This window comes from Schistocerca americana, chromosome 1 (genome assembly GCF_021461395.2).
Source record: "Schistocerca americana isolate TAMUIC-IGC-003095 chromosome 1, iqSchAmer2.1, whole genome shotgun sequence".
Lineage (NCBI taxonomy): Eukaryota > Metazoa > Arthropoda > Insecta > Orthoptera > Acrididae > Schistocerca > Schistocerca americana.
Window position 1 is genome coordinate 561,423,838 of NC_060119.1, and position 22,791 is coordinate 561,446,628.

The following is a 22,791-nucleotide window of genomic DNA, read 5'->3' on the forward strand; positions in this document are numbered from 1 at the left end:
CGCTCACCTGCACGGCGCCAAACACGCATACGACCATCATTGGCACCAAGGCAGAAGCGACTCTCATCGCTGAAGGCGACACGTCTCCATTCGTCCCTCCATTCACGCCTGTCGCGACACCACTGGAGGCGGGCTGCACGATGTTGGGGCGTGAGCGGAAGACGGCCTAACGGTGTGCGGAACCGTAGCCCAGCTTCATGGAGACGGTTGCGAATGGTCCTCGCCGATACCCCAGGAGCAACAGTGTCCCTAATTTGCTGGGAAGTGGCGGTGCGGTCCCCTACGGCACTGCGTAGGATCCTACGGTCTTGGCGTGCATCTGTGCGTCGCTGCGGTCCGGTCACAGGTCGACGGGCACGTGCACCTTCCGTGCACCACTGGCGACAACATCGATGTACTGTGGAGACCTCACGCCCCACGTGTTGAGCAATTCGGCGGTACGTCCACCCGGCCTCCCGCACGCCCACTATACGCCCTCGCTCAAAGTCCGTCAACTGCACATACGGTTCACGTCCACGCTGTCGCGGCATGCTACCAGTGTTAAAGGTAGCAGGGTAGTTGACTTACACCGTCTAGAGCACGTTGGGTGGCACGGGATACATGCGGACGTGCATTGTCCTGTTGGAACAGCAAGTTCCCTTGCCGGTCTAGGAATGGTAGAACGATGGGTTCGATGACGGTTTGGATGTACCGTGCACTATTCAGTGTCCCCTCGACGATCACCAGTGGTGTACGGCCAGTGTAGGAGATCGCTCTCCACACCATGATGCCGGGTGTTGGCCCTGTGTGCCTCGGTCGTATGCAGTCCTGATTGTGGCGCTCACCTGCACGGCGCCAAACACGCATACGACCATCATTGGCACCAAGGCAGAAGCGACTCTCATCGCTGAAGGCGACACGTCTCCATTCGTCCCTCCATTCACGCCTGTCGCGACACCACTGGAGGCGGGCTGCACGATGTTGGGGCGTGAGCGGAAGACGGCCTAACGGTGTGCGGAACCGTAGCCCAGCTTCATGGAGACGGTTGCGAATGGTCCTCGCCGAGACCCCAGGAGCAACAGTGTCCCTAATTTGCTGGGAAGTGGCGGTGCGGTCCCCTACGGCACTGCGTAGGATCCTACGGTCTTGGCGTGCATCTGTGCGTCGCTGCGGTCCGGTCACAGGTCGACGGGCACGTGCACCTTCCGTGCACCACTGGCGACAACATCGATGTACTGTGGAGACCTCACGCCCCACGTGTTGAGCAATTCGGCGGTACGTCCACCCGGCCTCCCGCACGCCCACTATACGCCCTCGCTCAAAGTCCGTCAACTGCACATACGGTTCACGTCCACGCTGTCGCGGCATGCTACCAGTGTTAAAGGCTGAGATGGAGCTCCGTATGCCACGGCAAACTGGCTGACACTGACGGCGGCGGTGCACAAATGCTGCGCAGCTAGCGCCATTCGACGGCCAACACCGCGGTTCCTGGTGTGTCCGCTGTGCCGTGCGTGTGATCATTGCTTGTACAGCCCTCTCGCAGTGTCCGGAGCAAGTATGGTGGGTCTGACAAACCGGTGTCAATGTGTTCTTTTTTCCATTCCAGGAGTGTATATTATTGATGACTGAAGTGTCTATTATGTGTATGTGTTGTGTTTATTAAACTTGCGGAAAACGCTGGGGCTTTATGGTCTAACCTAATATTTGCAAGTGACTACCGTTGGATCGGGCACGCGTACGAAAGATCCAGCTGTCGCGTCACCAATAGAAAGCGTATAATGAGGTGTATCGTACGGACTGCACTCTCCCATGACGGAACAACCTAAACGGTGTAGCGGTCGTCTCCTGATAAGCGGCCAGTCCATCCTGGGCGTCGGAGGAAAGTGCCGCCGAGCGCGCCGCTCCGCTTCCCTGGGCGTCAAACAATGACTCACCTCGATTCACTTCTGCGGTGGCTGCGGCGGCGGCGGCAGCAGCAAACCGTTAGGGCATATGAGGCGCGTGAGAAGTGCGATGGATGATCATAAATATTCAGAGATTCCCTGGAAGTGTAACGGAACCCCAGGCCTCGCGTATTGTCTGCAGGCACACGCCAGTGGTGGATAACCTGCACCAGCCACGGCTGTTTGTCTGCCAGCAAGTTTTTCTCCTGCCGTCTTGGGATACAGTTCATGAAAGGTCACGTCTGCGGTTCACTAAACATCGTGTGTAGAGCTGCTTTCTACCAAAACTGCGGTTCTGTAGTTTTGGTACAACACATGTATGACGTGGTAAAGTGTAGGATCACCGGCAGTATTGGCAGCATTTGTGGGGAAAGGAACATAAATTAAAATGTGAGAGAGGAACTGGGAACCGAAGATTTATTTTTGTTTTTGGTTTGTTTGTTTTGCGTATAACTAAAGCAGTACTTCGTTCAACGTTAGTCTGTTGTATGAAGATGGTATCTGTTCTTTCGGACATGTCCGAAAGAACAAATACCGTCTTCATACATTCTGATTTAGGTTATTGCCTCGAGATGACTGGGTGTTGTGTGTCCATCATCATCATTTCATACTCGCTTCGGCGGTACATATACTAAAATTGGAACGATACCGAGAAGATTAGCATGGCCCCTGCGCAAGGCTGATACGCAAAAGCCGGCACGGTAGCTCAGCGTGTTCGGTCAGGGGATTAGCTGCCCTCTGTAATAAAAAAAATTTAAAAAAACTCAGTCAACGGCTCAACACTGAACTTGAACGGGTGTCATGGGACATTCGCAACGAACAAAATCGAGTAAAATGGGAACAATAAAAAAAAGATGGATACAGCGTCTGCCATGTAAGCAGGAGATCCCGGGTTCGAGTCCCGGTCAGGGACCACTTTTCAACCGTCCCCGTTGATGTATATCAACGCCTGTCGCAGCTTAGGGTCTTGATTTAATTATCATTTAGTCTATTGTGTAATTCATATCCTTACATAATATAAATTGCATTTTATAAGTAATAAAATTAGTTGAGCACGTAACTTATGCGCTCTTATGTAAATAAAGTAATTACTTTTGATGCAAGTACAGTTTAGATGCACAAACATAAAAAATCTATATAATTATTGTTGTTATTTTGTACTCAATAGTACGTTGTTGATCATGATCAAAGGCAGAAGCTCCCTTTTACTACTGATAAGTGCAAAAGTTGTTTAGCAGTAACAGAAACATGTTTTATGTAAGCTCGACGAAATACTGAAGTGATGTTTGATCCTTTTTTGTTTTGCATCTTTTTAAGTTTACGTTTTTCGTGATGAAACCACATTTTCTAGCGCTATGTGATAAATTTGCATTTTTTTCATGTCCCTCTGTTCCACGTTACAAATCAACAATTTTAGAATAAAACCTGAATTAAACTTTGACGGCTACTCCGCGCGGCTTTGACGATTTACGTTTTACTATAAATACGGTTTACTTTTAAGTAACGAAGCGAAGGATAAGTATGTGGACCAAAAGTGTCTCGTAGGTTACGTGGCTCTTTATATATCCTCACTGAGTTCCTAGACAGTTCACCGCTTCCTGTTTCAAGAGGAATCTAGTAAGACGCTGACCGCATAAGCGACCAAAGTGATCGAAATGAGACAACGCGCAATGAGTATGCAAGACACCAAACGTACAGGTAACGTGGTTACGAGCTAAAGTGTCCAAAGCTGCTACAGTAGGGAAACTGCCGCAGTTCATATTTACTTGCGATAGTTTACGGTAGCCTACAGTAGTTCTACAGCTCCAATCGCGTTCCATCAAAGCAGCCGTGAACACATGACCAGTGTCACAGTCATCTGCTGGGCATTTTTCCTAATGGAAGTAAGGTGCCTTTACTCTAGCAGTTTGGTTTATAATGTGAATTATGTTTTTGTAATGGGTTACCAAGAAATTAAGTCCTCTCAGGTGTTTCATGAAAGATCCAGTGTCTCAGCAGAAAACATTATTGTGGATCTCATTAAAAACAAAATGTTGAACTTGAAAGGCTCCCTAGTTTTAAACTGTTGTACGCACTCCCTCTACTAAGCCGCAGCAGCCATTGAGATTTGGCTTCCGTTCTGAAGCCTAGCAGTGAACAGCGCTGGACGGCAGACCGTAAATGATCCCCTCCAGGTTACGGCGTAGGTATAATTAATTCTAGATGCGGTTTTAGTCAGTTTTGTGTGTCGTTTCAGTAATACCAAAGAAAGAAAAATTTCTAGATATTGTATAAACATGGTTGGAATACAGAGAATATAAAAATACTTAATAATAATCTTAGAGAATTTGGCCATTTACTTAGAGTTAGTCTCCAAACGTTCTTAGCTACTAAAGATGAAGCACCACATAAGCTATTGTGTTTTCTTAATCAATGCGAACATCTCACTAAGGGTAACTGAGCTATTAAACCACTAAAACTATTGCCATACCTTCAGTATACGTAATACCTTTAGAAGAACAACCAAACTATTCGTTCCCATATTTTAGGTAGACTTACACCCTGTGTTAAATGCAGACTAAGACTGAAAGGGCCTACATAATACAGAAAGGTAATATTGTGAATTTATGTTGTACTGCTAAACAGGCTACTGGATCGATAAAGTTACGTAACTCCGTCGTTGAATAACTACTGTAGAATTATAAGGCTTTTCTGGAGCAATAATAAATATTTTAGGTGGTGGTAGTGGAGAGGAATTCGAATAAAACAATCTATATAATTTGTGTCCAGATTTTATTGGTTACATAGATACAGCTTTTAGAATGTAACCAAAACAAATATTTCTAAACAGTCTTAAGCAAAGGTAAATAATTAAGTTCAAAGCTGATTTTCATAAATTCCACTTCCGATTTCAGTGCCCTTTCGAATTTTCTTAACGACACCGCGCGCAGTTTTTGTGAGAGCGCCGGCCGGTGTGGCCGAGTGGTTTTAGGCGCTTCAGTCTGGAACCGCACGACCTCTACGGTCGCATGTTCGAATCCTGCCTCGGGCACGGATGTGTGTCATGTCTTTAGGTTAGTTACGTTTAAGTAGTTCTAAGTTCTAGGGGACTGATGACCACAGATGTTGAGTCCCATAGTGCTCAGAGCCGTTTGAACCATAGCCTTTCAAGGCCTTGATGTTTCTGTAGACTTAGCAGTTCCCGTTAGCAGGCGAATTCATGACAAGCAACATCTTAGGACGCGCTGTGCTGCAAAGGATTTGGAGTTTGCTTGCACCATTTTTTCATAAAGGGCCCATAATTATCATACTGCATTTAGTGCGATGTGGGTGACGACAGTAATGTGTGCAGAGCTGCAGGCTCGGCACAAGTCCGCTTAGTGACGACAGAATCGCTTGCCCAGTGAGGAGCCAGGTTGTCTGAAGGTCCCGCAGCTGCTACGATTTCCACTTTGCTGCCCACAGTTGCGTCACTGCTGTACGGGCGGACAGTGGGAAGGTTTTAATAGGCGGCGCAGATCGAGTGGAAAAACGACCAGGCGACAGCCGTCCGGGCAGCAGACACCAGACACGCTTTCCCTGTCCTGTCTAGGTGGGACCATGCAGGAGGCGCGCTGTCGCCATTTTAACTGCAGAAACAGGTTAGCTGTTGTGATGTGCTGTTTCCAAATGGATGACAATTCCAGTGGCGTACCAACTGTTTAGATATCAGTCATTTTTTCGTAAAACTGAAAATAGTCATGACCACTTTAACCAATACATATTACAAAAATGTACGTATTTATGTATGTGTATGTCTGAGTGTGTGTGTGTGTGTGTGTGTGTGTGTGTGTGTGTTCCACACCTTCTCACGACCTACTGCATCGATTTGAACCAAACTTGGTACAAATATCACTTAACGTCTGGATATAAGTGCTGGGGGAAGGGGGGGGGGGGGCGGAGGAGGAGGCACTGTCTGCCTATTAAAAGGGTTCGGGGTCAAAAGGAAGTGTAGCCCACGACGCGCAAATACCCACATTTTATTCATCCAGTATTTGAGAAAGAGAGCATTTAGCGACTTGCAATAAACTTTACACATAGCTTCAAACGTTTATTAAAGGTTTTTCTTGTTAAACACCGTACAAAATAATGAAAGAGAAGAAATTTATCGCTTGCTACATTCTCGCTGTTCGTGCAGTAAAACTGCCGCGTCAGTCGTCACGCTTTAATTTGTTACTTCTTTACTACATATCTATTCACAACACATTTCGCAGACGTTATCCGTATATGACACTGAATGTACCTGCAAAATTACGTCATTTTATAACAAGTACTTAAGAAAATAAGACATCATAAACATTGAGCTGTTTGAAAACGAAACTGCAGGAACAAATTCGTTAGAGACTCAGGTGAAATATGTGTAAAATATTTGTGTGAAATACGTTAAAAATGTTTGAAATATATGTGACATGCGTACACTGGTAAAACTGCAGTTAAAAGGGACCTTCTAAACCCCTCGATCGATTTCAACAAAACTTGGTACACATGTTACTTGCTATCGGTAAAAAAGAAATACTGTGGGGTAAGAACCACCAACACCCTGTTGGAGTGGGGGCGATAGACAGAGAAGGGTGGGGGAGAAGGAGATGGAGACACAGAGAAGTGGAAGGAGCAGATGGACACAGATAGGGCGGAGGAGATGATGGACAGAGAGAGGAGACTGAGGAGATGAACAGAGAAAAGGTGAGGAGGAGGTGGTCAGACAAAGGGAAGAGGAGCAGATGGACAGAGAGAGCGAGGAGGAGGAGATGGAAAGGAGGAGGAGAAGATGGACATGGGAAGGATGGGATGGACAGAGAGGGGGTGAGGTGGGTAGATAGTGGGAGAAGATGGACTAATGAGAGGAGGAGATGGGCAGAGACAGAGGGATGAAGTGGACAAAGAGTGGGAGGTAGAGGAGGTGGAGAGTGAGGGGGGAGGAAGAGATGGCGAGAGAAAGTGTGGGATATGAGCTGGACATAGAGAGTGCGGATTGTGAGATGGACAGAGACAGTGGGAGGAGATGGACAGAGATGGGGGATGATGAGGTGGACAGAGATAGGGGAAGGAAGAGAGGGACAGAAAGAGGAGGAAGAGATGTAAGGGGGTGAAGGAGATGGGCAGAGAGAAGGTGAGGAGGGAATGGAGAGAGACAGAGGGAAAGAAAAATAATAGAAGACTGGAATAAATGCATATCTGGGCAACGACAGGTACTCAGATACTAAATTATAAATCTCGTACTTACCTGGTTGTATGTAGGCTTCATTGATTTCTTCTGGTTATGATGGTTGTTTCCAATTTTCCCTGTACAGAGAAATCTGGAACTTCCGAAATCGTAATAGCTCAATCGGTGATTTTAATTACTAGATAATGAAGGTTCATTGATTGTAGCTTCTGTATTTTTTGAACAAGCGAACAGCTGGTTCACAACAAGTATTCAACTTCCACGATAATATAATTTCCACGTGCTCACATGGGCTACAAAATTCCAAATATTTACTACGACTGCACAAACAAGTCTTCCTTTATCACAGTCTCTACCAGCCAAGCGAAAGAGATCAGAGAGATTACTGTTGTATACAAAGAATCTAATCGTTTATGTAGCTGGCAACAGGAATATTTAAATTGACTTTACACTTTTTTTTTGTAAATGCAGCAAAGTTCGTGTTTCTTTTCAGTTAGCTTCAAAATTATTCTAGTCACGTTGAATGAAAGCGGTAGTTCATAGAGTACATAATTTACTTATAACTGAATTTACATAAGGCTATTTTTTTTGTAAGAGAAGTGGACGATACCCATCGTTATAGAAGGGTTCTTAATATGTGTCGGGCTTGACTACATTGGTGCCACCACAAACGTGTTAAAAGCAAGTGCTAAGTAGTGGCTGATGTATTGTTCTCGAACAGAAGTAGTAAACTGCCCGCACGCTTAAACTACTTTTATTCAGGTACAGAGTTTTTCTTGTCTCGAGTGGTCAGTTTTATTTACCCGTCTACGCCAAAATTGCGTATGCTCGGAGTGCTGTCTGTGTGAAGTGTACATCTTGAGTACTGAAAGTGAGGTTTGAGGGACCATATTTCTCTCAAAAAGATGGAATACAGTAACAGCATCAAGGAGCTCGAAGTGAAGCGGCCGGCTATTAATGATCAAAGCGAAATTTATATTAGAACTGCTTCACGAAGGTCGTATGGTAAATTCTCCACATTGCAGAGCGCGGAAAGAATAAGAAAAGTGTCGTCCAAACATTTCGAAACATCATTCTTGCGTTCTAGGAAACGTATCTGTACAAACACATAAAACAAGATACAGAAGGCAGTATATAGCGCCTTTTCGCTTTGCACTTCATGTTTTCTCTCCTTTCTAAATGTGTAATAACTAACACAATCCAAAACTATTGTTGTCCACTAATAGATCTGACCTTTTTACTCTTGAAACAATTTCAGTGAAATATGTTTTTCATCTGTATACTTATTTGTGAACAATGTAGGCTTTTTCTTTGTTTAGCAATTGTGAAATTTGAATAACATTTTTTCTTCCGGTATTTCGGCTCCCTCGTGGGCGAACACTCTTAACAAAAGTGGTAAAGCCCTCTTGCAACTTTTTCAACCTACCGCCTAGTAGAAAGCAAGCAATAAAATAAAGATGAAGAAGACACAAAGAGACGTTAGCAGACGACGTCTCGGCACTGTTTCTGCGCGTTCGCAGTTCACAGCGTACTCAAAATTTCAGAACCCGACAGTGAGCGCAATCATTTTGTCATTGCAGTCACTGAACGCCTTGCGAGGTAATTGGGGGGTGGTTTTTCACGTAGCTACGTGACGCGCACCCAGCACGAAAACTCTGTAATGGTCACAAAGTCGGTCGTATGAAGCGGGCTTTACTCCCTGCTACGGTCTCTGCAGCGTGTCTTGTGATAATTCGCAAGAGCGCGAAACAATAAATGTAAATTAATGCAGATGAATAGGAAAAAAAATCCTGTAATGTCTGAATACTCCATTAGTAGTGTAGCGCTCGACAGAGTCACGTCGATTAAATATTTGGGCATAACATTGCAGAGCGATATGAAGTGGGACAAACATGTAATGGCAGTTGTGGGAAAGGTGGATAGTCGACTTCAGTTCATTGGTAGAATTTTAAGATGATGTGGTTCATCTGTAAAGGAGACCGCTTATAAAACACTAATACGACCTATTCTTGAGTATTGCTCGAGCGTTTGGGATCCCTATCAGGTCGGATTGAGGGAGGACATAGAAGCAATTCAGAGGCGGGCTGCTAGATTTGTTACTGGTAGGTTTGATCATCAGGCGAGTGTTACGGAAGTGCTTCAGGAACTCGGGTGGGATTCTCTAGAGGAAAGGAGGCGTTCTTTTCGGGAATCGCTACTTAGGAAATTTAGAGAACCAGCATTTGAGGCTGACTGCAGTACAATTTTACTGCCGCTAACTTACATTTCGCGGAAAGACCACAGAGATAAGATAAGAGAGATTAGGGCTCGTGCAGAGGCATATAGGCAGTCATTTTTCCCTCGTTCTGTTTGGGAGTGGAACAGGGAGAGAAGATGCTAGTTGTGGTACGATGTACCCTCCGCCGCGCACCGTATGGTGGATTACGGAGTACGTATGTAGATGTAGATATAGATCATTCCAACATTCTTTTTCAAGTCTCCTTCCGCCGTCATACTGCTCAAATGCATCTCGCAGCTCCCGTGCACCGGCATACTTACAATCACTTAACTGTCGTTTCCGAGTTTAATCGTAATCAAAGACATACGTCATCCATTACGGACTGTTTGTGTAGGCCTGTGACTAATAAGGTAATACACAAGAAACATCGATTTACTGCTTCAGTCACTTTAAAATAAAGTTCATTACCAAGCTTCAGTGGTCAAATTATGATCATAGGGTGAAGTTTTTGTTGAAATATTCTAACAAATATTATCTGAGTAGTGACAAGCACTGCATGTGTCCTCTGTTCATGATTACAAAGTTGTAGCTACAGGTACACTGTAAACTTTCGTTGACATGTTTATCTTCCAGACTTTTAATTCACGCAATGATAATAGTCGAGTAAGTACAGCTATAGAACTGTATTACAGACTTCATTTTTGTCATGCAGTGGTTCAATTACTACTTACTTCTGCCTTGATGCAGAGGCCCCCCAATATACTTACAAAGTGACATTTAGGACTAATCGTAAGCACCACTCACGGAATAGTCCTTAGGGCTGTTCCGACTGCCCGAATCCTACTTGCAGGGCAGTATGAGGGGCGACCTATAATCGTGAAACACGTGATCAGCACGTCGCAAATCCTTCCAGCCATGAATCCTAGTGGCCTCTGCTTCTTTATTGTACCACAGTCGTTTCCAACGTTTTGACACCATTACCCCTGAACGAGAGCAGATGATATCCAATACCCAGAGCAAAGTTTGGGACCTAATCAAACATTAAATTGTAAATAATTAACGCCCGTCTTTCAAAATGACAAATGATTTTCACTTCTTAGCTAAAGTTCAAACAACTCAAACTACCATGTTCTCTACGTTTTTCACTGCACCAAGAAATAATGTTAATTTGGTTCTTCGCTTTTATTTCCGTTGCCACCATAGTCGCAGGTGTACGTTCACACCCGTGTGCTGCGAATGGAATCGGTGAGTTCTTCTAATAACAATAGCTATTAACCACCGATCCAATACTAACCATCGGACTTCCGCTAAATTGGGATCTATTCCGTTTCAAGGAAATCTCTATGGAGCGTGTTGCCTTTTTGAGGTCAATAAATAGTACTTTCGAACGAATTTCATTTTCTGAAAATATTCCGTCACTACAGTGTTTGATCTTGGAGCCCAGATATTTCCTTGTCACTTTCCCACATCAGACAAATAGCTGCTGTTAGAATTTATTAATTACAACGAGTGATAACTGCTACCACTGGATGGACAATAAAAGAAATAAACAGAAAAGTTAAAACGATCTCGAGTGCTCATCACTCTTTACACTGAGCCCTGGCCTTTTAAAGTGAAAACCATTCAGACTTTGAGGGAAACTCAACGACAAATGGAGAGATGCACTATGCATATTACTGGAAAAGATAAGAAAGCAAATAAACGGGTTGGGGAACAGACTAGAGTTGAAGACGTAATTGTGACAGATACAGGAAAAGGTGGATATGGAATGGACAGCAACCAGGAAGGTGGATGGTACGTCGGTAAAGGAAATTTTCATGTGCATTCCAAGAAATAACCAGAGACTGAGAAAAATTAACGGAAGGTAGGTAGGTAGGTAGGTAGGTAGGTAGGTAGATGGCAATAGGAAATAATCAGGAACCGCTGGGATTCGTATCGCTCAAAGTCGCTGTGCATGGAATTGTCTAGAGGAGGCTTTTATCCAGCAGTGGATGTCAAATGACAGGTGATGGTGCTCTGTTACATATTAGAGTGTACCACAATACTGTTTACATTTTAAAAAATCGTTTTGAGAGGTCACTAAATCATCAATGAATCCATTTTGGTTTTACTCTTCAGAGAGTTTCATTTTACCCCTCAGGTGATAATTTATCCCTAAGTTCGGAACAACTATCTAGCAGCTGATTATTTGGCCTCAAGAGTCTCAGTGGGCCCCTTTTCAGACCTCTTTACTTTAGCAAAAATTTGTGGAAGTACCGGGAATCGAACCCGGATCCTTCCGCACCGAAGGCAGCGGCTCAAACTTTTTTCTTTTTGTTTATGTTTCGTTCTATATATTCCTAATTTTTCGTGAGCAGTTCTGTGGGCACCCTATCGATGCAAACTTTGCTCAGGCTGAGTCCTCTTGCCGGCTTCATTCGGCTATAGAGGCGATCGACATTGGGAGATGGCACTTACTCTCCAGATTCGTGGCAATTTCTTGTGATCAGAAAGCGAACTTCAGTCGGTACCTCAATTTCTTCTGGCGAAGAAAATTCTCTTGGTTATCACTTTTATTGTATACCCAAATTCTTAAAACTCTCGTTTCTGTCATTGTACGTAAGCTCAGATTTGACAATGACTTGCGGGCCGTTACGTGCCGTTGATGAAGAAATCACTTCGCTAATCACTTTAACACAATCAGAGGTAGAGCTATTCGGGTATGAAGTAGAACCCTCACAGTATCGCAAGTTTTCAAAAAATTAATGAATAGATATTTTGGAATAAGACGAGCGTGTATATCGTTTAACTTTATGGAGTTTGAAAACCAGTTGTTCTATTCTCACGGAACTAACACTGTTCCTGAATAGGCAACAATATTTTATTTAGTTCGTTTAGAAGTCCGAAGTAGACGCAGACAGCGAATACAAGAGAAACAGTCAACTGAAGGTTTGCTCCTAAGGAGAACAAGGCTAAGCCGCAATATTCGGAAAAGTTAAGAGGAAAAATCATAATAAATCATTGGGATGAACACAGGAAAATGTGCTCGATGGAAGCGGATATAGGATATCGATGCAGTGAGAACACTTATACAGGAACGGTGTAGTGGAATAACAGCTCCAAGCACGACCTTGATGACATCAACGGTAGCAGCAGAGGTAGCTGTCAGCTATGTTTCTACGCTATATCCATCAATGTGGAAGTATTGGCGGCAATGTGAAATTCGTGATCCGGACGATATCAGCGGCAACCATACGTTCACGTAGTTGTTTCCCTCACAATTATAACGTTCAAAATAAATGCTACGCTGAAGAAATGCCAATGCAATTAGCTTGTTCAGGGCGGTTAACACTGTATTTTAATAGGTGCGGCGAAAGAAGAGCTATGACAGCTAGCAGCATTGTTGCCAGCGCTGAGATGTTGCCGTAGAAACCTAAACAAAAGCGCGTTACGTGATAGGGTCTTGCTAGAGGCGCGGAGGGGCCACGCTAAGCCCACTTTAACTGTGAGGGGTCTTCTCTCGCTGTACGGGCTACAGGGCACTGAGTGATTGAGGAGGAAAACGAGGTGTACAATCAGATGTGACGGACATCGAGCCATTGCAGGAGAGGAGCAGATTTCTCTCGCCCGCTGTGCGCTTTGGGCCGAAAGCTGCAGACGACCCTGCAGACGTTCAGCATTGCCGAACACGGAACGAGAACCCAGAGTGCCGAATGTCAAGCAGTCAACGAGGCGTTCTCGTGGCGGATGGGCGGACAGCAGTCTGGGTAACGCAAATTGCACTGTGAGTACCGAACATCTTATGGCCATTGACTGCTACCAAATCACCTGAATTTATAGATTTCCAGGCTCTAGACTGCTAGCGTATGATTCTGTTATACATTTTTTTGGTAATTTCCAAGAATGATTGCCTACTGAAGTCGCTGGGTCGAAACGATATATATCGAACGTGCGATCGTAAATCTATCATGCGATTGCTGTGGCGCGTTTGTGGTCAATTATTTGTGATCGTCATTTTTATGTTTCCCGTTGTTCCCGTAGTTGCTCTGAATGACATACCTCTGCGAATTATTTGTGAGTTGCTAGTGAAACCCAGGCGATTTAGCCGGCCGCGATGGTCTCGTGGTGGTCTCGCAGTCCGGAACCGCGCGACTGCTACGGTCGCAGGTTCGAATCCTGCCTCGGGCATGGATGTGTGTGATGTCCTTAGGTTAGTTAGGTTTAAGTAGTTCCAAGTTCTAGGGGACTGATGTTAAGTCCCATAGTGCTCAGAGCCATTTTTGAACCAGGTGATTTATGTCGTTAGTGAGTGGGATGTCTGGTGTTCTTGATGTTTCTTTGGCGGCTTCTCTTCCATGGAAAAATCTAATTCCATGTTTATCCAGCGTAGAAAATTGTTTGACTTTTTGTCGCGAATGTGGAGTACTACCAGAAGAGGGAAGGAGGGACTGTGTAGTGTGTGGTGCTGCGAAGTGTCTAAAACTTCGTAAGAACAGTTTCAAAGCTGAAATACTGTTACAATGTCATTGCGGACAGTGCAGGAAACGAACGAGTATCAGGAAGAATACATGTTTCGACTCTTCCAAAATATCCATCCAGGCCACCGTAATGGGCTGGAAAATGACGACAACACCGACGACGAATAAGGAAAAACGCCTCCTTTGCAATTTCAAGTATTTTTGTAACGCTCTTCTTTTGTCGTTGCTGTAGTGAGCATCGTAAACATACTCATAACGCCCGCCACCAGAGTTGCACGATCGATATACGATCACACGTTCGATATGTATCGCTTCGGTCCAGCGACCTCGATAGGCAATCATTCTTGGAAATTACCCATTTTTTTATTGCTCAGTTCACACTGAGATTTAATTACATATATATGGCTGGGTTTCTTCCCCCCCCCCCCTTCGTCTCCCCTTCCTCCACGCACTTTCCCCATACTTTTCGCTCATCCTCGGCAACGCTAGAATTATACATTTGAAGGGGTCGGAGAGATATAGTCGTAGGCCACATTCAACTAGTTTTGAGATACAGCGACTTTAAAGTTTCATGGAAGTATAAAAATGTTGAAGAAAAAATAGACATTTCCTTCTTGCTTTTAATTCTACTTCAATACATTGCAAACCTTGTGTAAAATACACGTTCTTCTTTCCGTTATGTAACATTAATTTGAGAGTCATTTCAATTACGACGTGGTCGAAAACGGCTTATGACTGTGTGTCCCTGAAAATAATTTAGAACACAAAATACGTTTTAAAGGTTTTATTTTGAAAATTATATAGCAACTAGTAGTTTTAAACGATTTTTGCACTTTCACAAACACGCACATAACAGATAAGTCAGTTTAATACTTTATTTTACAATGTAAACGTGAAATCAAGGAAGTTCTTCTCGGTCACCATCGTTCACATTATTTCCAGCACATGACGAGAAAAAGGGTTGATATACTGCGGGTATGTATGCCATAAGAAGCAGTATGTCATATTTTTCTGATTAATCTGAAGTGGGTTTCTATATTTTATTGGCATCTGAAATGTATCTGGTTCAGCAGGTCTTCCTTTCCTCTTGCTACGTAGATCCACTGACATGAACTGAGTAGCAATGCTTCACAATTAGCGTGAAGGGGTCTCTATACTCAAACTTAAATTGAATTGCTTCACTAAGACGAATGGGATCTCCAGATCTGAATAGAGTGGGTATCGAGATTAATGACTTCAGGTCGCCCAAGCTTCTGAAGTCTTGTCTGTGCATTTTCGTCACAATGAAATTTTTTGTACTAGCAGATTTGACTACTTCTGCCCATTCATCTGGCGTGTATACTATTGGACGTCTGTGCTACCACGGGAAAATAATGCTGCACAGATTCAAATCTTTTGGTGGCAACAAGAGTTCTTTCCAGGGCAATAAGAGACCAATTATTTGCATGGCCCTTACAGTTATCTGAGATTATGTGGAGGTATTTGGCTTGAGTGTTAATTATCTCCAAGTATATTAATAGATAGCTCCCAACTTCATCTGAACCCCTTCCTCCGTCCTCCTCACTCCACAGAAACATGTATTCCTTATTTGACCCACAATCGTGGATACCGTAGTTATACGACCATATTTTTCTCTTGTTGAATGCTGATCCAACTATTAGTTTTGGCCTGGGAAACGTTTGATGCGTGTCCATTCCTGTTACGTGGTTGTCTTTCACATTCTCTTTAGCCAGAGAAGTTAAAGACACGATCATATTGCGCCCGCTACCAGCCTTTCTTAGATGCAACTCATGTTGTTTTTTCCTTTGTGTAATTTCTTCTGTACATAATTCTGGGTTACTCGTTGCTGTGAGAAAGGCATCACATGTTGAACATGTGTCGCTTTTCGACAGTTTGAAGCCTATATTAAATTCGGACACAAAAATTGCCATGAATTTGCTTTATGAGACAGTAGGGACACCCTTTTCCTTGCGGGTATTCGGAGTATTTGTCCCAAAATAAAGATACAATTGTGAGATCACATCCAAAATATACTTTTTTGGGGTTCTGCTGCCTGCTATAGTGACTGTTATATTTTGGTGTAGCATCGAGGAAGTCTCTGACACCTTGCACGGCTTCGTCTTGAAATTTGTATGGATGATTGCCATGTTTGCCTGAAAGAAAAGAGCACATGAGTTGATACATTACGTCATGTTGTTAGTATTATACTTCAACATTATTTTATTTGGTTAAAATGGATACCTTATAGTAAAATGTAATATACAAACCTCTTCCTTCTTCTTTTGCAACTGCGCAACCCAACTTCATTTGCTGTTGCAAATTCCTCACTCTTCTTGTGTGGTTCTGTAAACCATGAACCCTGAGGAAAGCTTCTTGCATATCATGCCTTCCACTCTATTTACTTTCACATTGTATGAAAATATCACAGCTCCAGATGAAATTTGGTTTATAGTCTTTTTTTGGATAGCTATGAGAGACAGAAATGTGAAGCAGAACAAGGTAAAGTAAAATTGTGACAGATGGTGCATTCGTGTTTAAAAAAAGCGAAACGAACCTTCGACTTTTTGTTAACATTTTCATAGAACACATTAGGTAAGTATTCTGGGGGCTAAAGTATCCTATGTCCCAAAACGAGTGGAAAATATTTTCTTCTTCTCCCATTAGTTTCCTGTAGCACTTATTTGTACAATTACAGGGACTTCCCAAAGATGCTGCTTCAACAGTGTCGTTGGTTTTAGAGGACACATACTGCTGACCCGCGTTTCGTCGACGTTTGGCCTTAATTTTTTCATTTCCGCTTTTAAATCGCTGGTACCAGTTATAAACAGCCTTCAGAGTTACAGCATTATCGCCATACACAAGTTTACACAGTTCATGAGTTTCTATAGCACTTGAATGCAATTTCAAACAGAAGTTAATATTCAAACGTTGTTCGAAATCCATCATGCGCGTCAGAAGCGGCAAACACAAGCTCAGTCTAGCGTTTCTGGACGCTGACTGAGACGTCAGAACGTGTTCCAACTTGACGCTGCCTGTCTCAACGGATCAGGTTATTACGTCAGATGGTTGTAGCGTCAGCAGTTGATGATTACAAAAATCATTCACCGTGACTTCGTTAGATTTGCCCGTCTTCCAGGACAGTTACGATCTTGCTGATGACAGACTATCCACTCGAAACGTATGACAGTGCTGCAAACAACGGAAGTGCCTCGGCTTAATTTTCCATCATCATTGTTATTTATCAAATATTTGAAAGTAATTTAAGTAGTACAGGTTTACTGGAAAATGTGTGGATGAAGAAATCGAAAATAAACGTGATTTGCAGAAGCAGGCGGCCTGTTCACATAACGAATTAATTACTTACTCATACAGTATCCTAACACTGACTTTAGGCCTTGAGAATCCTTAAGACCAACAGAAAAGTTAAAATATCTAGATATTAAGCTGGTCCACCGTTTCTATTGAAGGACCAGTATCCAGAAGAAGGCCAGGAAAATCAACAATTGATCAAAGCAAAGCAGGAACATTGGAATATTGCTAGGATTAATGAGTGTATCAACAGACTTAACTGACCACCCGATTTTGACGGCCTCTGCGGTGGTCTGCAGGCGGAAATCGAGGGTATGCTTTGTAGGAGCCGGTTGTCTGAGAGCTATTGAAGTAATCAGAATGGAAGAAAATCCACTTGCTCTTATTCAAAGGACTGATTCCAGAACCCACTTGTTGACCACCAATATGCTATGGATATTTGCAACCTTATAACGATATAGGCAGTTTTTTCACTTTCCTCTTTTAATTCTTACTTTTTTCTTTCTTTTGAGACTGGTAAAAGTATTTCAAAGGAACAGTTACATTTAAAAGAGGCAAAGGTACAAGAAATGCAATTGAACAGTTGAGAATTATAGGCGACAGATACAATGAAAGACGAAGAGAAGTATATACTGTTTTAATTGACTTTCAGGAAGCCTTTCATAGATTACAGTGGAATAAATGACTGGACATTGTAAGAAAGAATGGTGTTGGCTGAACGAATGGAAGGCTGATTGAAAATCTATACCTACAACAGAAAATGAGGAATGAAATAGTGAAGGCAGCAGAGGATCAAGTAGGTAAAAAGACGAGGGCTAGTAGAAATCCTTGGGTAACAGAAGAGATACTGAATTTAATTGATGAGAGGAGAAAATACAAAAATGCAGTAAGTGAAGCAGGCAGAAAGGAATACAAACGTCTCAAAAATAAGATCGACAGGAAGTGCAAAATGGCTAAGAAGGGATGGCTAGGGGACAAATGTAAGGAGGTAGAGGCTTATCTCTCGAGGGGTAAGATAGATACTGCCTACAGGAAAATTAGAGAGACCTTTGGAGAAAAGAGAACCACTTGCATGAATATCAAGAGCTCAGATGGAAACCCAGTTCTAAGCAAAGAAGGGAAAGCAGAAAGGTGGAAGGAGTATATAGAGGGTCTATACAGGGGTGATGTTCTTGAGGACAATATTGTGGTAATGGAAGAGGAGGTAGATGAAGATGAAATGGGAGATATGATACTGCGTGAAGAGTTTGACATAGCACTGAAAGACCTAAGTCGAAACAAGGGCCCGGGAGTAGACAACATTCCATTAGAACTGCTGATAGTCTTGGGAGAGCCAGTCCTGACAAAACTCTACCATGTGGTGAGCAATATGTGTGAGAAATTCCCTCAGACTTCAAGAAAAATATAATAATTCCAATCCCAAAGAAAGCAGGTATTGACAGATGTGAAAATTACCGAACTATCAGTGTAATAAGCCACAGCTGCAAAATACTAACGTGAATTCTGTACAGACGAATGGAAAAACTGGTAGAAGCCGACCTCGGGGAAGATCAGTTTGGATTCCGTAGAAATGTTGGAACACGTGAGGCAGTACTGACCCTACGACTTATCTTAGAAGAAAGATTAAGGAAAGGCAAACCTACGTTTCTAGCATTTGTAGACTTAGAGAAAGCTTTTGACAATGTTGACTGGAATACTCTTTCAAATTCTGAAGGTGGCAGGGGAAAAATGCAGGGAGAAAAAGGCTATTTACAATTTGTACAGAAAGCAGATGGCAGTTATAAGAGTCCAGGGACATGAAAGGGAAGCAGTGGTTGGGAAGGGAGTGAGACAGGGTTGTAGCCTCTCCCCGATGTTATTCAATCTGTATATTGAGCAAGCAGTAAAGGAAACGAAAGCAAAATTCGGAGTAGGTATTAAAGTCCATGGAGAAGAAATAAAAACTTTGAGGTTCGCCGATGACATTGTAATTCTGTCAGAGACAGCAAAGGACTTGGAAGAGCAATTGAATGGAATGGACAGTGTCTTGAAAGGAGGGTATAAGATGAACATCAACAAAAGCAAAACGAAGATAATAGAATGTAGTCGAATTAAGTCGGGTGATGCTGAGGGAATTAGATTAGGAAATGAGGCACTTAAAGTAGTAAAGGAGTTTTGCTATTTAGGGAGTAAAATAACTGATGATGGTCGAAGTAGAGAGGATATAAAATGTAGGCTGGCAATGGCAAGGAAAGCGTTTCTGAGGAAGAGAAATTTGTTAACATCGAGTATAGATTTAAGTGTCAGGAAGTCGTTTCTGAAAGTATTTGTATGGAGTGTAGCCATGTATGGAAGTGAAACATGGACGATAAATAGTTTGAACAAGAAGAGAATAGAAGCTTTCGAAATGTGGTGCTACAGAAGAATGCTTAAGATTAGATGGGTAGATCACATAACTAATGAGGAGGTATTGAATAGGATTGGGGAGAAGAGAAGTTTGTGGCACAACTTGACTGGAAGAAGGAATTGGTTGGTAGGACATGTTCTGAGGCATCAAGGGATCAGCAGTTTAGTACTGGAGGGCAGCGTGGAGGGTAAAAATCGTATAGGAAGATTAAGAGATGAGTACAGTAAGCAGATTCACAAGGATGTAGGCTGCAGTAGGTACTGGGAGATGAAGAAGCTTGCACAGGATAGAGTAGCATGGAGAGCTGCATCAAACCAGTCTCAGGACTGAAGACCACAACAACAACAACAACAATAATAACAACAACAACAGAAAATACGAGTACAGATTGGGAAGAGGATGATAGAGGAAAGCACAATTGCAAAGGGAATGAGGCTAGCTGCTGTCACTCCCAAATACTGTTTAACACAATTTGCTGGACATGGAATGAGAAGAAATTGCTTATTGATGGATGCTATGGAAGGAAATATGAATTGAAGAAGAAGAAGAGGAAGAAGAAGAAAAGGACGCAGAAGATACCAGATGGTGGGCAGTATAAGGATAGAAAGCTATTATGAGAACACGAAGAGGGCAGCAAATGACTAGTCTGCACGGAGAGCTTCATACGAAGACATGTCCTAAGGCAGATCACTGATGATAATGACGTTCATGATGACAAGCATCAGTGTGTCCTTTGTCCTCAAGTGCCCCGGGGCACTGCCCTCAAGTAGTTACGTCCACGCTGCGGACCCCATGGGTTTAATGCTAGAGTGGCCTCCGGCAGTCGCGCCGGTTGCGCTGCGATGGAGAGGAATGCGGGACGGCATCGCAGAATGCAATTAGTGGGCGGCGCAGTGCAGCTCCCACGGGTGTCCGGTGCCTGGTAGCGGCCACAGCCTGGCTGGGTCGCCAAATTCCGTGTACCGCTCGCCCGCCCCAAAGCGCTCCGGTGTCCCCACAAAAACTCGCGCTGCCGCCCGCTGTCCGGCTGACTACAGCTACACGTTGCCCTCTCGGATTACGGCACTCCGTCCTCACAACGCTCGTAGTCATACAGTCGAGTACTTGGGCCTTGCTGACACGAAACCTCTAAAGAGAAAATAGGATGACTTGAAAATGTAATCGAAAAAAAAGGCGATGCACAACGAACGAATTATCCGCATGGGACGGGAATCGGTATATGTGATAAACATATACAGACAAGGAAATGATTACAATTTTAGAATATTTGGATGGTTTATTTAAGAGAAATAGCTTCCCAACTTGAGGAAGTCAATAACGTGTCGATCCACCTCCGGTCCTTAAGTAAGGAATTATTCGTCTTGTCATTGATTTAAAAGAGTTGTTGGGTGCACTCCTGAGGGATATCGTGTCAGATTATGTCCGAATGGTGCGTTAGATCGCCAAAATCCCTGGAAGATTGGAGGGCCCTGCCCACAATGCGGGAAAATTCTCAGTTGGGGAGAGATCCGTCAACTATGGTGGCCGAGGCACCAAGCGGAAGCAGAAAGACAAGCAGTAGAGTAACTCGCCGTGTGCGGGCGGGCATTATCTTGCTGAAATATAAGGCTAGGATGGCTTGCCATAAAGGGCGACAAAACAGGAAACAGAATCTCGTCATTGTACCATTGTGCAGGTTTCAGTGGATGACGATCGAAAGGGGCCCGCTATGGAAAGAAATGGCATCCCAGACCAGCAATACTGGCTGTTGGACTGTACGGCGAGCGACAGTCATGTTGGTATCCTACCACTGTCCGAGGCGTCGCCAGACGCGTCCTCGATGGTAATCGGGGCTCCGTTCGAAGTGGGACTCATCACTGAAGACAATCCTACTCAAATCAATGAGAGTTCAGGCCTAAGACGTGCGTGCAGACGCCTCAGATAGCGGTGGAATACCAACCTGACTGTCGTCTGCCCTATGGCCTGATTACCACGAGTGATCTGGGGTGCCATTTCGTTTCATTGCAGGACCATTTTGGTTGTCTGCCGTGTCATCCTTACAGCACAGCGGTACGTCGTCGATATTCTGCGCCCCGTTTTGTTACCATTCATGACAAATCATCCAGGGCAGCCATTTCCGCAAGATAATGCCCACTTGCACGCGACGAGAGCTATTACTGCTTGTGTTCGTGCTGGTCAAACCTTGCTTTGGCCAGCAGGGTCGCTGGATCTCTTTCTAACTAGGAACGTTTGGACCATTATGGGCAAGGCCCTCCAATTAGCTCGGTATTTGACGATCTAACGCGCCAGTTCGACAGAACGAGGCACTATATCCTTCAGCAGGACATCCAGCAACTCCATCAGTCAATGTCAAAAGTAATAACTGCTTGCATAAGGGCTAGAGATGGACCAACACGTTATTGACTTGGTCGATTTGTGAAGCTCTTTCTCTTGAGAACATCATCTAATTTTTGTGAAGTTGTGATCGTTTATTTGTCTGTATATGTACATCACATCTATCGATTTCCGTCTCATTCGGATAATTCCTTCGTGGTGCGTCGTCTTTTTTTTTTTTTTTTTTTCCCCTTACTGTTTATATTAGAGTTTGAAATGGTTCCACGGATGAGCCCAAATATCAAAATACTACGACCATCTGATTAATGGCGTGTTGTTTCAGCTTTGCAACGCAATACAGAATGATTTTTCGTGTCATGGATTCGACGAGTTCCAGGTAGGTTTGCGGAGGTTTGTGGCTCCAGAAGCCTACGCACAGAGCACACAATTCCCGTAAGTTACGGGCCGATGGTTTGAGGGCCCGGAGTTGGTGCCCGATAGCGTTCAAATGGTGCAAATGGCTCTGAGCACTATGAGACTCAACTTCTGAGGTCATCAGTCAACTAGAACTTAGAACTACTTAAACCTAACTAACCTAAGGAAATCACACACATCCATGCCCGAGGCAGGATTCGAACCTGCGGCCGTAGCGGTCTAGCGGTTCCAGACTGAAGCGCCTAGAACCGCACGGCCACACCGGCCGGCCCCGATAGCGTGGCCCGGATTCAAATCAGGCGAATTTGATGGCCAAAACATCAACCCATGACGATTCTTAGGAGAGATTATCACTGTATATAACCTGTGATATTTTATGGTAGTCTAGTAAGATACCAGTAACGCCATGCCTAGTTCTTTAAAGAATCGAACTCCAATATGTGAAGTAGCTTCAATAGAAGGGTAGAACATAAAACTCTGAAAATATAAGAAAACACACGAAGAGAAGCGATCGAGGGTATCCATGAAGGAATATTTCTGATACCGACTGACAACAAGACAAGAGCTTT

The 22,791-nt window shown here is 43.7% G+C and overlaps 1 protein-coding gene and 1 non-coding gene across 2 annotated transcripts in view; both read left to right on the forward strand.

The window, feature by feature from the left end:
• LOC124606399 (homeobox-leucine zipper protein HOX24-like) overlaps positions 1–22,791 on the forward strand; it is a 653,808-nt gene that overhangs the window by 196,607 nt on the left and 434,410 nt on the right. The gene's annotated exons all lie outside the window — the stretch shown is intronic.
• On the forward strand, positions 2,530–2,637 carry LOC124554909. Its single transcript, XR_006968491.1, has one exon. It is a non-coding gene; the product is annotated as a U6 spliceosomal RNA (small nuclear RNA).